The 15,550-nt window shown below is 36.1% G+C and overlaps 1 long non-coding RNA gene across 4 annotated transcripts in view; it reads left to right on the forward strand.

The window, feature by feature from the left end:
* Positions 1–15,550, forward strand: part of LOC113934440 — a 187,583-nt gene that overhangs the window by 84,550 nt on the left and 87,483 nt on the right. The window contains exon 5 of one of the 4 annotated variants that reach the window (XR_003523681.1): positions 11,576–11,645. The exons of the other annotated variants lie outside the window; for them this stretch is intronic. This is a non-coding gene — a long non-coding RNA (uncharacterized LOC113934440). Of the gene's footprint in view, positions 1–11,575; positions 11,646–15,550 lie in introns of those variants that run through there. 4 annotated transcript variants of the gene reach the window in all.

Below are 15,550 nucleotides of genomic sequence, written 5' to 3' on the forward strand. Positions count from 1 at the left end.
TTTTTTAAAGATCTGATAATCTGCCAATCCCTGAAATCCACACTTCTCAAAAATCTGATCTAAAATCAGCATATGATTTGCTGGGGGAGATTGGGCCTGGCAGTGTAGCTATCTTGTTTTCAGGAAAGGAGTAATTGCATTGCTGAATATGAAGGCAAATATATAGAAGTTGAACTTAAAATACTGGTTTAGAGCTGCATGAAAGCTATAATGAAAGATTTTTTTCTAAACATTAAGAATACAGACAAGTAAGTGTTTATTGCAGAATTCAGCATTTTTTTAGATACTTCTAAATACCATATTTTGAATAACAGATTTGTTTCAACTAGTTAATTCATTGTTAGCCTCTCAATCAAAGAGAAAATGGATAAAAGAAGCAAGAAGGGAAAGGCCAGGAGAAGATTTAAGTAATCAAATTGTACATAACTGAAATAAAAAAAAATAGAAAATACATTGCATAAGTCCATGTTAGAAGTCTTTTCCTTAAGCAATGATTAGTCAAAAATGTAAAATTTTAAATAAATAAAATAGAGACAAATTAATAGATGAGTTTAAAATAGACTTAAGGAAATTTTCTTTTTTCTTTTTTAACATTTTATTTATACTTTGGAGAGAGACAGAGGGAGAGAGAGAGAGCTTGAGTGGGGGTGTGGGGGAGAGGGAGAAGCAGGCTCCCTACTGAGCAGAGAGTCCAATGCGGGACTCGATCCCAGGATTCTGGGATCATAACCTGAGTTGAAGGCAGACACTTAACCGACTGAGCCACCCAGGCATCCCTAGACTTAAGGAAATTTTCAAATGGGTTTTGGGGTAGATTGTACAGCTAGAGTAAAAGAAGCCTTGTCCTTTCTTTTCATAAATGCGCTCAGGCTGAAATAGTCAGAAAAAGGAATTGGAAGTGGAAATTGCCAGTTTAGAAGATCTTTAATATGTGGTAAACATTTTCAAAGAATATAAAAAAAACAAGCAAGAAATAAAAACAAAGTTTGAGATAAAACTACTAGTTCCTGAAAAAAAAAAAAGAACAAAAAGTCTTCTATTGTCTAAGAATGAAGAGCTCGTAAATAAGGACACCTATTAGATCCTGTAAGGAAAATAGTCTTTGGAAGAGCCAGTGTCCCATATTATTCAAGAAACAAAAAGTCAACTCCAAAATATGTCCAGTGATGCTACTTCAAGGGAAATATTAGTATCCAACAATTCCCTGTCCTTCTGAACTCATAAGGAGTATGATCTAGAAATATAGATGACCAACACTATAGTTTCTTATTTATTTGGTTCACTCTAGTTATCATTACTCTCACTACCATAGGCTGTCAGTCCCCTTAGAGTATTGAAACCACTCAAGTAGTGGGGACTTATAACAATCCTAAGCCTTTCCCCTGACTAAACTTTTAAGTATTGCTTTGGGACCATTATCAGAACACTCTTCTTCTTTGTAACTCTCCCTGTGCACATGTAGTACAGATTTACTTTGCAAATAGAACTGCCAGATAGATTGTATTCTAGAAGGATTTTCTAAAAGTCCCAGACAGTTCTTCCCCACACAATTAAATTATAGCTGATCTGAATTTACAGGTAATACACATATTATGTGTGATTCAAGAGAGAGCTGAAGAATTAAATATGGCTCTAGAATCTCTATGGAAAAATGACTTGACATAGGCAAGGTAACTGGAGCACAACTCATATTTCAGATTGATTTTTTTTTAAAAGATTTTATTTATTCATTTGAGATGCAGAGATACAGAGAGAGAGCATGAGCAGGGGGATAGTTAGAGGGAGAGGGAAAAGCAGACTCCCCGCTGAGCCAGGAGCCCGATATGGGGCTTGATCCCAGGACCCGGGGATCATGATCTGAGCCAAAGGCAGACGCTTAACCATTCAGATTGATTCTTCAATATCCCCTTAGAACTGAAACCAAGGAAGGATGTAGGCCATTTATGAGTAGCTTAATAGAGAAAGGACTAATTATTATTTGTATCAGTTCTTATCACCCTTAAAATTTGAAAAAGTAGAAAGAACAAATAGAATATTAAATCTGAAGTTATCTAAATTATCAGATACCCTTGAACTGTGGCCTAAATCCTTAGCTCTTAACCCTGTGCTCTTCCCTCTCAAGGACTCATAGACTGTCTTTCTATGAACTGCTCCCTGACAGGCTCATGAGACTAGGAGTAGTTCCATCTAGATTTTTTTTTAATATGGTAAAATTTATGTAAAATGATGTTTACATTTAGCCATTTTAAAGTGTATAATTCAAGAGGGTACTAAGGATTATAAGGAAATATGATGAACAATTTTTTGTTAACAAATTAGGTAACCTGGATGAAATGGACATAATCATACAAAGGCATAAACTACTGAAACTGACTCAGGAAGAAATAGAAAATGTGAATAAGCAAGTATAGAGATTAAGACTCAGGGAAAGAGCATTGCATTTAGAGGGAACAGCAAAGCCCTAAGTGAGGAGAATACTCGGTGTGTTCAGAGAATGACAGGGAGGCTGCCATGGCTACACAGAGTGAATGAATAGAGTCATGTTGGGAGACACAGTCAGAAAGATAAGGAGGTGAAGTATAGGCTAGGTTAAATTTCTATAACATCTTTAACTTCATATTCTAATGGATTAACAAAACAACAGTTTATTTCATGCTATTGCCATTTTGGGTTTTCAATGACTCTGTTCTACATGGTTTCTTAAGGACCTAAACTGATAGACCACTGACACACTCCCTAATGTCCATCACCCATCCACCCCATCCCTCCCACCCCCCTCCACTCCAGCAACAGTTTGTTTCCTCAGATTAACAGTCTCTTATGGTTTATCTCCCTTTCTGGTTTCGTCCTGTTTCATTTTTCTCTCCCTTCTGCTATGATCCTCTGTCTTGTTTCTCAAATTCCTCCTATCAGTGAGATCATATGATGCTTATCTTTCTCTGATTGACTTATTTCACTTAGCATAATACCCTCTAGTTCCATCCATATCATTGCAAATGGCAAGATTTCTTTTTTTTTCATGGCTGTGTAATATTACATTGTATATATATACCATATCTTCTTTATCCATTCATCTGTTGATGGACATCTGGGCTCTTTCCATAGTTTGGCTATTGTGGACATTGCTGCTATAAACATTGGGGTGCACGCACCCCTTCGGATCACTACATTTGTATCTTTGGGGTAAATACCCAGTCGTGCAATTGCTGGGTTGTGGAGTAGCTCTATTTTCAACTTTTTGAGGAACCTCCATACTGTTTTCCAGAGTGGCTGCACCAGCTTGCATTCCCACCAACAGTGTAGGAGGGTTGGCCTTTCTCCGCATCCCCGCCAACATCTGTCGTTTCCTGACTTGTTAATTTTAGCCATTCTGACTGGTGTGAGGTGGTATCTCATTGAGGTTTTGATTTGGATTTCCCTGATGCCGAGCGATGTTGAGCACTTTTTCATGTGTCTGTTGGCCATTTGGATGTCTTCTTTGCAGAAATGTCTGTTCATGTCTTCTGCCCATTTCTTGATTGGATCATTTGTTCTTTGGGTGTTGAGTTTGATAAGTTCTTTATAGATTTTGGATAGTAGCCCTTTATCTGATATGTCATTTGCAAATATCTTCTCCCATTCTGTCGGTTGTCTTTTTGGTTTTGTTGACTGTTTCCTTTGCTGTGCAAAAGCTTTTATCTTGAAGTCCCAATAGTTCATTTTTGCCCTTGCTTCCCTTGCCTTTGGCGATGTTTCTAGGAAGAAGTTACTGCAGCCAAAGTCAAAGAGGTTGCTGTCTGTGTTCTCCTCAAGGATTTTGATGGATTCCTGTCTCACGTTTAGGTCTTTCATCCATTTGGAGTCTATTTTTGTGTGTGGTGTAAGGAAACGGTCCAGTTTCTTTCTTCTGCATGTGGCTGTCCAATTTTCCCAACACCATTTGTTGAAGAGACTGTCTTTTTTCCATTGGACATTCTTTCCTGCTTTGTCGAAGATTAGTTGACCATAGAGTTGAAGGTCCATTTCTGGGCTCTCTGTTCTGTTCCACTGATCTATGTGTCTGTTTTTGTGCCAGTACCATACTGTCTTGAGGATTACAGCTTTGTAATAGAGTTTGAAGTCCGGAATTGTGATGCCACCAGGTTTGCTTTTCTTTTTCAACATTCCTCTGGCTATTTGGGGTCTTTTCTGGTTCCATACAAATTTTAGGATTATTTGTTCCATTTCTTTGAAAAAAAGTTGATGGTATTTTGATAGGGATTGCATTGAATGTGTAGATTGCTCTAGGTAGCGTAGGCATTTTCACAATATTTGTTCTTCCAATCCGTGAGCATGGAATGTTTTTCCATTTCTTTGTGTCTTCCTCAATTTCTTTAATGAGTATTCTGTAGTTTTCTGAGTACAGATTCTCTGCCTCTTTGGTTAGGTTTATTCCTAGGTATCTTATGTTTTTGGGTGCAATTTTAAATGGGATAGACTCCTTAATTTCTCGTTCTTCTGTCTTGGTGGTGGTGTATAGGAATGCCACTGATTTCTGTGCATTGATTTTATATCCTGCCACTTTACTGAATGCCTGTATGAGTTCTAGCAGTTTTGGGGTGGAGTCTTTTGGGTTTTCCACATAAAGTATCATATCATCTGCAAAGAGTGAGAGTTTTGACTTCTTCTTTGCCGATTCGGATGCCTTTTATTTCTTTTTGTTGTCTGATTGCTGAGGTTAGGACTTGTTGTACTATGTTGAATAGCAGTGGTGATAGTGGACATCCCTGCCATGTTCCTGACCTTAGGGGAAAAGCTCTCAGTTTTTCCCCATAGACTATGATATTCACTGTGGGTTTTTCACAGATGGCTTTTATGATACTGAGGTATGTACCCTCTATCCCTACACTGTGAAGAGTTTAATTTGCTGGCATATAGTTGCTCATAATATATTCTTATAATTGTTTGTATTTCTCTGGTGTTGGTTGTGATTTCTCCTCTTTCATTCATGATTTTATTTATTTGGGTCCTTTCTCTTTTCTTTTTGATAAGTCTGGCTGGGTGTTTATCAATCTTATTAATTCTTTCAAAGAACCAGCTGCTAGTTTCGTTGATCTGTTCTACCATTCTTTTGGTTTCTAGTTCATTGATTTCTGCTCTTATCTTTATTATTTCTCTTCTCCTGCTGGGTTTAGGTTTTATTTGCTGTTCTTTTTCCAGCTCCTTTAGGTGTAGGGTTAGGTTGTGTTTGAGACCTTTCTTGTTTCTTTTCTTTTTTTTTTTTTTTAAAGATTTTATTTATTTATTTGACAGAGAGAGAGAGACAGTGAGAGAGACAGACTAGGGGGAGTGGGAGAGGGAGAAGCAGGCTTCCGCTGAGCATGGAGCCCGATGTGGGGCTCGATCCCAGGACCCTGGGATCATGACCTGAGCCGAAGGCAGCCGCTTAACTGACTGAGCACCCAGGTGCCCCACCTTTCTTGTTTCTTAAGAAAGGTTTGTATTGCTATATGCTTTCCTCTTAGGACTGCCTTTGCTGCATCCCAAAGATTTTGAACAGTTGTGTTTTCATTTTCATTTGTTTCCATGAGTTTTCTTAAATTTCCTGGTTGACCCATTCATTCTTTAGTAGGATGCTCTTTAGCCTGCATGTATTTGAGTTCTTTCCGACTTTCCTCTTGTGATTGAGTTCTAGCTTCAAAGCATTGTGGTCTGAAAATACGCAGGGAATGATCTCAGTCTTTTGGTACCAGTTGAGACCTGATTTGTGACCCAGGATGTGATCTATTCTGGAGAATGTTCCATGTGCACTAGAGAGGAATGTGTATTCTGTTGTAAAGCCCAGACTCTTAACCACCTTTATAACTGTGCAAAAAACTAAGGAAGGAAAATTCTTCTAAATCTTGCACTTAATAAAAGTATAATTTATATTATTCTATAATTAACCTGAATGCATACCTACTTCATCTAAAATAATAATATCACAGTATCAGCCAACCAACAATTAGCTCTGTTTTGTGGTAAGTTTTGGTTTCTCAGTGATGGCTCATATATGACAGTCTGTATATTTTATTTTTTAATCTTAAGGTTAAGAAATTGAGCAAAGCATGTTTATCCTATTTCTTCTGAAGGTAAAAAGTAATTTCTGAGGCACTAAATACAAATGATTGGCCAATCACTTATAGAAGAGGAACCTCCCCTATCAGATTCTATAATCACATCTGGTTTTGGAGAAAAAAAAAAATCTCTGTTTAAAGAAACATTTTCCTATTAATATCTAAGGTTCAAGACTCCTTAGGTATGAAATGAAGTCCTGAATGGGGTTTGGCTAGAATTATTTAAATAATTATTTGCTTTTAAATCAAAAGTGTAAGGATTTGAAAGTAATTTCAAGGGATGGCTGTCAGTGGCTGTCAAACACTTTATGGACATGGAACTTAAATTTTCATAGCATTTCATTTCATAGAATTTTTATGTCAAGACCAACCAAAAATAGGGTGATAATTCATCTAGTTTGTATCATTAGAAGTCTTTTCTAAGACATATGCTCATAAGATGATTAAAATTTTGAATCATGACATGAAATAGATGATTCATAAATTACACATGTATCTGCATTGTTACAAAATTGTTTTGCACTTTCTATGTACATAAGGTATTCTCAGTGTCCATAACCTACATTTCATTTTCAAAAGAAGCCAAAGTTTCAAAAAGAAGCCATGCATACCTTATCTTCATAGAGAGTTCATACGCATCCATTTATGTCTGCAATAAAGAAGGTGATAACAAATGAAAAAAAAAAAACCAATAAAGAAAACTACAAGTTTCTTATTTCCTTCTGGCCCCATGTAGTTACCCAGGTAAAGGGCTTTGTATAGCAGCAAGAATTGAATTCAATAGGCCTGTGTACTGTGAAATTTAGGATTAGAAATGAATTTAGGAAGACATCTGCTTTCAAGGGAATCTCATCCCTTCACTGTCCTAAACTTATGGCGTTTTCTGGCTGCCGTGTTCACCCTGTTTTTCCCCGGAGGACATTATTACTCTTCCTTCATGCCTGAAAAAGGAGAGTGGGTCACCAATTTTTGGTGTAAGTATTCCGGTTTTGAGAATCAGCTGAAGTCTGTGGTCACTTTCCCTAACAAAAGTATATGTAATTAAAGATATAATTGTTTATAAGTGATATTATGGCTCACATCTGTGGATCTCAAATTTCAACTTTAGGTAGATCACATTTATTCTTGGTCTTTGCAGATACTGTATCATTATTTGTATTATTTAGAAGACACAAGTGGATCTAAGTGGAATTATTTCAAGCAAAAGTACAAAAAATTTGAATTTCATGATATACATGTATGTAATTTCATTATACATAAAATTTCACTATACATAAAGTCTTATTCTATATTAAGTGCACTGGAGGTTTCACGAGCTCATTGAATTGTAGCTGGAGGGTCCTTAGCAGGTGAGGTGGAAGTATGGATTATGGTGGACATAGCACAGTTGTTTGACATGGATGTTTTAAAGGTGGTGATGGAAAGGTCTAGGGTTTGTTCGTGAGATGGGTAACTGAAGAGGAATGGAAGATAATATTATTTTAGGTTAGAAAATCAAGAAACTGAGGTCAGGGCATTACTTCGTTCATCCATATGGATGTTGAAGTGACTGAGAAGTGCTAACAGGTGTAGCGGTTGAAAGCCAGGGGAATGACAAGATGTTGGTTGATGGCAGCTACAAGATGAGGTAGTGGGTGGTAGAACCAGATGGTACAGACTTTAAAGATCTGTTTTTTTGTTTTGTTTTGTTTTGTTTTTATTTTTGTTTATTTGTTTCTGAGGGAGGAAAAAGAAATAGTTTGGAAGTGGCAATGGGGAAGAAGAACAACAACTACTAATTTCTTGTGACCAAGGTATATGGGTTATGAAAGTAAAGTATTTCTACTCAAGAGCAGTATTCTTAGGGAACAGCCAGGTTTCAGTTAACAAAACAATAACTCACCTTAATGAGTAGTTAAGATGTGTCAAGCTTTGTTCTCAGTGTTTTATAAGAAGATTAAAGGCATGCTCAGTAGGGTTTAAAATGGAAGGGATTTGTAGATCTCATATTAGGACTCAGTGAAAGGGTTTGTGAGGGAGGAAAGGATGATTGGATCATATTGGGTAGTATATGCCTATGGGGATAAAAGCCCTTATGACTTGTACTTGTTACTCAAAGTGGGGTTCATGGAACTGCAGAGTCAACATCACCTAGGAGAGTTATTAGAAGTGTAGAATTTTATGTCTCTTCTTAGACTGACTGAACCAGAACTGCATTCATAAAATGTATTCCCCAGTGATGGATATGCACATTAAAGTGTGGGAGGCATTGCTTTAAAGGATTAATTGGTCTTTCAATTAAGAGGACTAACCTAATAAGAATTAGAAATTTAGAGGATGAGATTTTAGGGAGACTATGAGAATACATGTCCACTTTTAAGAAACTTGTAAGTAAATCTTTGTGCATATGATGTCAGTATGTGCTGGGTACAAATAAAGGCATAACAGAAGTTATGGTGAGTTGACTTGAACATAGGCTGCCACTTCAAGGAAACTACTGATTCATTGGTAGTTGGCATTTACATGGACATCTCCCCCAGCTACAACAACACTGCTCATTTGCTTTGTGGTTTGAGTGAGTGAGTGTGCTGGACTTGAGTAGAAATTTCCAAGGTAAAAGAAAACTGCCTATATGAAACTCTGACAATAATTAAAGGCTTGAAAATATTATGATAACCATTATCTTGTTTCTTTTCTCTACTTATCTCATCATTTAAACTTATTTTAGGAACAGCCTCTCTGAGCCTAGAGAACAGAATAAAGATTTGCCTTAGATTAACTTTTGTTTTTAGGGTATCTAACACAGTATTTAGCCATTATGGATACTTGATGGATATTTGCTTATAAAAACAGAAAAAAAGAAATTGTGGAATGCTTTCTATCTGTGCCAAAAGCATACCTCAAAATCTTTATATATAATCTGATAGTGTAGCTAATAAAAATGAAATAATTCTGATTTCTTTGCAAGGAATTACATCGTGATGAGATATTACAGTTAGATTCTTAAGATGAAGATACCAGACAAACCCACTACTGTATTAGGAAGTCCTTTTAGACCTTAAGAAATGCCAAATTGACTTTTAATTACTTGGACAATTACTGAAAATCATATAATCTTTGATTATTTTGGAATATGGATGATACTCTCCGGTTTTCTAGGAGCAAGATGATTTAAGATTTGGAAGGTGGCACATTTAATCAGAGGCTAATCCATTTTATATAAAATTGAGTAAGAATGTAGGAAAATGGAAATTTCTCAGTTACTTACAGCTACTAGAATTTAAATTATTTGAAAATAAATACATGTGACTCAGTGACACAAGTGTACTCCTCCTTTTCAAGAAAGAAACATTTGTTAAATTAAAAATCCTAGTGATTATGAGACAATGAAAGATAGTGAGTTTAATCCAAGAAAAGGAAGTGCTAAAATTTATTAAACACAGTTTGATAGATTGCATCAGTGGCCCCAATTAATTGCTTCCCTCTATCATGCTGTTTGTCCTGTATTTTTGTGGTCCCTCCTACTCTGACTCTGAGCTTGACTAAATGACTTGGTCAGTGGGATGCTATGCTACACAACACTTAGAAATGTGCATGATTGGGCTTGCTTTCTCTCCATCTTCTGCCTTCATCATGAGAAAATGCCTGGGATAGCCTGATGGAGGATGACATGGAATAGAGTTGAGTCAGCCCAGTTGTCCCAGTGGAGGCTCAGACCTGTGAGAGAGCCCAGCCAAGTTTAGCAATGTGGCGTAGTCAACCCAAAGCTGGCAACTGACCATAGGTGAGCTCTGCCATTCACAGCTCAGATGAGCAGAATACCTAACCAATTAAAAGAATAATGAGCAAAAATAAATACTTATTTTTGTATGTGCCTGACATTTTGTGGTTGTTTGTTATGCAGTACTATCATGGCAATAGACAGCTGATATAAAGAAAGGAATAGCATCCTACAGTTTATTTGCAAGATATTACACTTGTGTTTTGGTTTGTGTTCAGAAATTACACACACACACACACACATTCAAATGCAAGCACATGGATTCAGGCTGAGTAAAATTCCATTAGAATATTTTTAAATGTGTGAAAATAAGGAATAATAGAGAACATGATAGAAGTGGGAAAGTGGTTTCAATGCATGCATAAAAGAGATGCCTATTTTCAGTGAGACTTTGGGCTTCGACATTTGCTTATATTTGTGCTGGTATATACCTCCTATATGGGGAACTCTCCCAATAGTGTTATTTCTGTCATACATGACATATATGTATGCTAACAGAGTCCCACTTATAATGAGTCCAGTGTGTTCAAGCTGTAGTAAGATCATTTGGTAATTATTGTTACTGATGTTATAAAATTGTACCTTAATGCTGATACGATGAAAACAATAATAGCTAACACATATAGCATTTATTATATGCCAGGTACTAGTCTAAGTTTTTTATACATGTTAAATCATGTCATCCTCATAGGAATCCACTGTAGTAGCTACAGTGACTTTCACCATTGTTGATGAGGAATCTGAGGCACAGAGTGGTTGAGTGACTTGCTCAAGTTCACATAGGATAGTAATTGGTAGAGCTGGGATTTGAATCCAAGTAGTCTGACTGTAGATACCACACTTGAACATGCTGCCTTTCAACTTTGTATTAGGGATATCTTTTCATTTACTAAAAGGAACACCCAAGTGAGGAGAGAGCACAAGTGAGGAAGAGTAGTATCTATTATATTTGCTCAATATAAGACCATTCTTTTTTTCCTTCTAAGTAATTTAACTTAGAAAATGAAATAATTTTACATGCCTTTGGTAAGAGGTCACTGATCAGGTTTCTTCAGGGTGATAATTCTTTCTTCTGTTTTTCTCACTGTTGTAGTTAGATGTGCTAATTTATATGGCTCATTTGTAATGTGTGATATAGCAGATTGGGTAGGAATAATAGGTAGGAATACAAGAGGAATAATGAAAAGACATAAAGTAGTTAGGATTAAAACCTTAAATCTATGATGAGACTATGTTAGGGATCTCATTCTTTAACCCAGTAGTTCTCTATTTTTAGTACACATATGACTCATCCTGCTGAAATCTGGATTTCACCTTCAGAGAGAGTCTAGTTCAACATGTTGAGATAGGTGAAGAAATCTGCATTCACAAAGCACATCAAGGCAGTTCTTATGCACATAGCTCTGGAGCAGCACTGTCCAATAAAACTCTCTGTGGTGATGGAAATGGAATGTCTATATCTGTGCCATCTACATTTAACACATGTTCAATTGAGGAACCAAAGTTTTAATTTTACTAAATTTAATCTTAATTTTAAGTAATTTGAATTTCAATTGTAATAACCACATGTGGCTAGTAGCTTTTGTATTGGAGAGCTTTAGAGTAGGGGTCAGCAAATAATGCCCATTTATTTACATATTGTTTATGGTTGGTTTCACTGTACAAGAGCCAAGTTGAATAGTTGTAACAGATACCATATGGCTTGCAAGGCCAAAAATATTTACTATCTTTTCCTTTACAGAAAGGGTTTTCCATTTCCTGGTTTGGAGAGAAAGGAAACAATGCTCTGTAATCGGGGTTTTCTTTTGAAGGTAACGGGGAAGCAAAGGGATTTTTTTTTTTTTATAGGAGGTTGTGAATGGGTTGAATAATTTTATCTATTTTGCAAGGTGCTATCATGGGCAGTTTTGGTATATTTTATTAGAATCACAATAATCAAGACTTCAAATAACTGATATTTCAGACATTGCTTTTTTTCATGTCTTGGTATTCTTGGGCATATGTATAAGATTTTTAAAAAAAAGATTTTACTTTTAAGTAATCTCTACACCCACCGTGGGGCTCAAACCTACAAATCTGAGATCAAGAGTTGCACACTCCAGCAACTGAGGCAGCCACATGCCCCCGTATATATAAGATTTTGAAAATTGTCTTAAGGGCTTTGCCAATTCTATCATCTCCATAATTTTGGATCTATTTATATTGGTTGATTTTTCTCCTGGAGAGAGGTTGGATTTTCCTCCTTTTTTGTAAGCCTACTTATTTTTCATTTGGTGTTGACATTGTGACTTACTTTTTTGAGTGCTTGATTTTGTTAGATTCCTTTAAAGAGTGTTGGGCTTTGTTTTGGCATTTAACTTGGAATTAATTCTATCCTTTTGAGGCTTACTCTTAAGCTTTATAACGTTAGTTCTGGTAGTCTTTGTTCAAGGGCCATTTTAGCCCCACTAGTAAGGTAAGACACTTCTGAAGACTCTACCTTAGACCCTGCGTATTATGTAGTCTCTCTACTCTGGCAGGTGAGATGCCAACTATTCTCCACCGTGTTTTGGCTCTGGGAATTGTTTGGCCTATTAATTTCCATTTCTTTTTTTTTTTTTTCCTGAGGTCTCGTAAGTTTTCATCAACATATGCATGGATCAGTACTCAGGGGCAGACACTAGAAAGGAACTCTCTTCAGGTCCCCAGAGCTCTTTGAGTAGTTTCTTCCCCTCCAGCACTGTGTCCTGCAATTTCTAGCTGCTTCAATTTTTTTGAACTCTGATCTTTGTTTCCTTAACTCAGGAAGACCTACCTGCTGGGCTCTGAGTTCCCCCATCTCTACACTGCAGACTGAGAAATGCCTCCAGACAGAAAGCTGGGGCAATCATGGTGTTTGTTTAATTTGTTTCCCTTCACTCAGGAATCAATTTCCTGTGCTGCTGATGTGTTGTTAATGTCTGAATACAGTTATTTCAAATGTTTTGTGTGTGTCTCTAAATGTTTATAGTGGGACAGCAGTTCCCATAAGTTAATTCTTCATGGGCAGAAATTAAAGTAAAATAATTAATATTTAAGTGGCTTAAAATATCTTTAATAACAAAATAAAATTAGTTTAAAACAGGAGCATGTATTTTTAAGTGTTTAATTATTTAGTTAAAACATTAATATAAAATTTAAATTATAAATTAAAAAAATTATAAACCTTTTAACCAAGTCAATAAGAAATTTTACATGTACAATTTGTTCCTCATTTTCCTTTTCATATTTATTCATGATCTGGAGGAGGAATACATTCTCTATTAATTCGAACTGTTCCTCAGCTTGAATGATTTGTCAAGGGAAAAAAATTCTTTCTATGGTTGTAGAAGGAACTATTCTTGTAAAACTAGCTGGTTCTCTGGCTGTTTTATAACAGTTCTTGAGTCTCTGGTGAATGTAGATGTTTTAGTAATTTCTTTTTATCAGTGAATCTCTTTAAAGTCTCATCAGCAAATCTATATTTTCCTGAGTGACTCACCTTTAACCTTCAAATCGATTCTAGTTATCATAATGGATGAATTATTATTGGAGTTTTATGTCTTAGTTAGTCTGCCATCGTAGTTCAAGTTTGACCCTAGAAGCAAGTGTGAGAACTTTGGCAAGGCAGTCAAGTATAGCCCATACTTCTCTTGCCTATTTGTCAAGAATTTCTAGAATATCTTCTCATACCTTTTTATATCATTAGCAGTTAGAAGCATAATTCCATAGTAATACTGTGACCTTTAATGTATCTTAAAAACCCTTTTAATGTAACATTCAGTGTTTCAATGAAGTGTTTTAAGCATAATTAACATGTTCTCTAGATGGAAAAAGATGTTTAGTCATTGTTTCAGCCACCCTGATTTATTTTCTCCTTGGCATTTTGAAGGCGAAGAAAAATGATGAGATATATAATAAAAACAAATTTCTATTTTGTTGATTGATGGAGGTTTGTCAGTTTAAGGCCTATCTCTTAGCCAACTGAAAAGGATGGAACCTTCTGTGAAAGGGATACTGCAGCTGAAATAGATCAATGAATTGGAGACTAACGGTTCAATCAAGATGCTGAAGTCTGAGATTGGACACCAGTGTGAGCTTATAAATCTTACAGCTGCTATATTATTGCAGCAATGTTCCTAGTGAGGAACACTGAAAGGAGGGGGAAAATAAGATACAGTACAGGAGAGAACAGATCATGGAATGGTCATGAAGAGTTTAAGAACCAGAGGAATGATAGAAACCCACTTCAATCTAATTTAATTCACTGAAATCTCAGCTGACCTGAAATGACTATTGAGACAATGTATTTAATTTGAGGTAATGTATTCCACAGGGTAGACATCTGTAGAATACTCTGTTGGATGTCACTTATGAAACTAATGTTTATAATATAATAGCATTATATACTATCACTTTTTCAATTTTTGTTTTTGTTTTTTTAAGTAGGCTCCATGCTGGGGGTGCAGCCCAATGCATGCCTTGAACTCATAAACCTGAGATTAAGACCTGAGCTGAAATCAAGGGTTGGATGCTTAATTGAGCCACCCAGGCACCCCCCACTTTTACAGTTTTATATCTATCTATCACCTATCTCTGTCTTTATGGCTCTCTATCTAGTGGGAAAGAAGATATCAGGGGGAAATTTTTATTTACTTTATTCAGCATTCCTCTTGTTCTCCTCATAGTGCTTTGTATTCCTCAGAAGTGCCGTGGGAACATTATTTAAGCATATCCTGATATGTGAAGCCTCTAAAGGAAGAATTTACTTTTGTAACTTAAAGCATGCACATATATGAATATATGTGATTGAAGGTATGAAATTGCTCATATTCAACCAGTTTTGACCTACAGAAATAGCAATTTCATATGATTCAAGCTGGTATTAAGCTCACATATGAAAATGTTAAAAACAAAAATGTTTGGTATTTGCCAAAATGGTAAATACACTTGAGTCTGAGTTGGTGCTATTTCTATATAAAGAGCCAATAGCTTAGCTCCTGTATCTTGCTTTATGCTTTGGACTAAATTGAAGGGCTAAACAACCTCAAACAAATCATCCCTCCCCCAAATACAGAAGTTTCACAAACTGCTTCCAAACCACCTTGGATTTTCTGTGTGGATCGTCCCAACTTGATTTCTAAAGAACTCCTCAGGTTCTCTTTCGTTTTCTAGTTTAAGAGTCAGATTAACATAAGAGTCAAAGATTCCCATTACTCCCTGCCATTTTTCTGTTTCATTGTTTTTTGGATAAATAGACCTGTGAAGAAAAATAAATATCTTAAAATTTTCCATTGTAATTGTTGATTTTTAAATTTCTTTTAATTTTTTCTTTATTCTGTCAATGTTAACTTCGTGTATTTTGAAATTATGCTTTTCTTTTAAAAAAAAGATTTCATTTATTTGAGAGAGAGCGAGCACATGCAGGGGGAGTTGCAGAGGGAGAGGGAGAAGCAGGCTCCCTGCTGAGCAGGGAGCTCCACACAGGGCTCGATCCCAAGACCTTGGGTTCATGACCTGAGCAGAAAGCAGATGCTTAACTGACTGAGCCACCCAGGCACCCCTGAAATTATGTTATTAAGTGCACATGTTTAGTATTTCTATACTTCACTGTTGAATGAATCCTAAATCACTATTATTTTTTCAATTTTGGTAATACCACTTGCCTTAAAGTCTACTTAGTCTAATGGTAATATAGGCATACCAGCTTTTTTTTTTT

The sequence above is a fragment of the Zalophus californianus genome, chromosome 13, assembly GCF_009762305.2.
Source record: "Zalophus californianus isolate mZalCal1 chromosome 13, mZalCal1.pri.v2, whole genome shotgun sequence".
NCBI lineage: Eukaryota > Metazoa > Chordata > Mammalia > Carnivora > Otariidae > Zalophus > Zalophus californianus.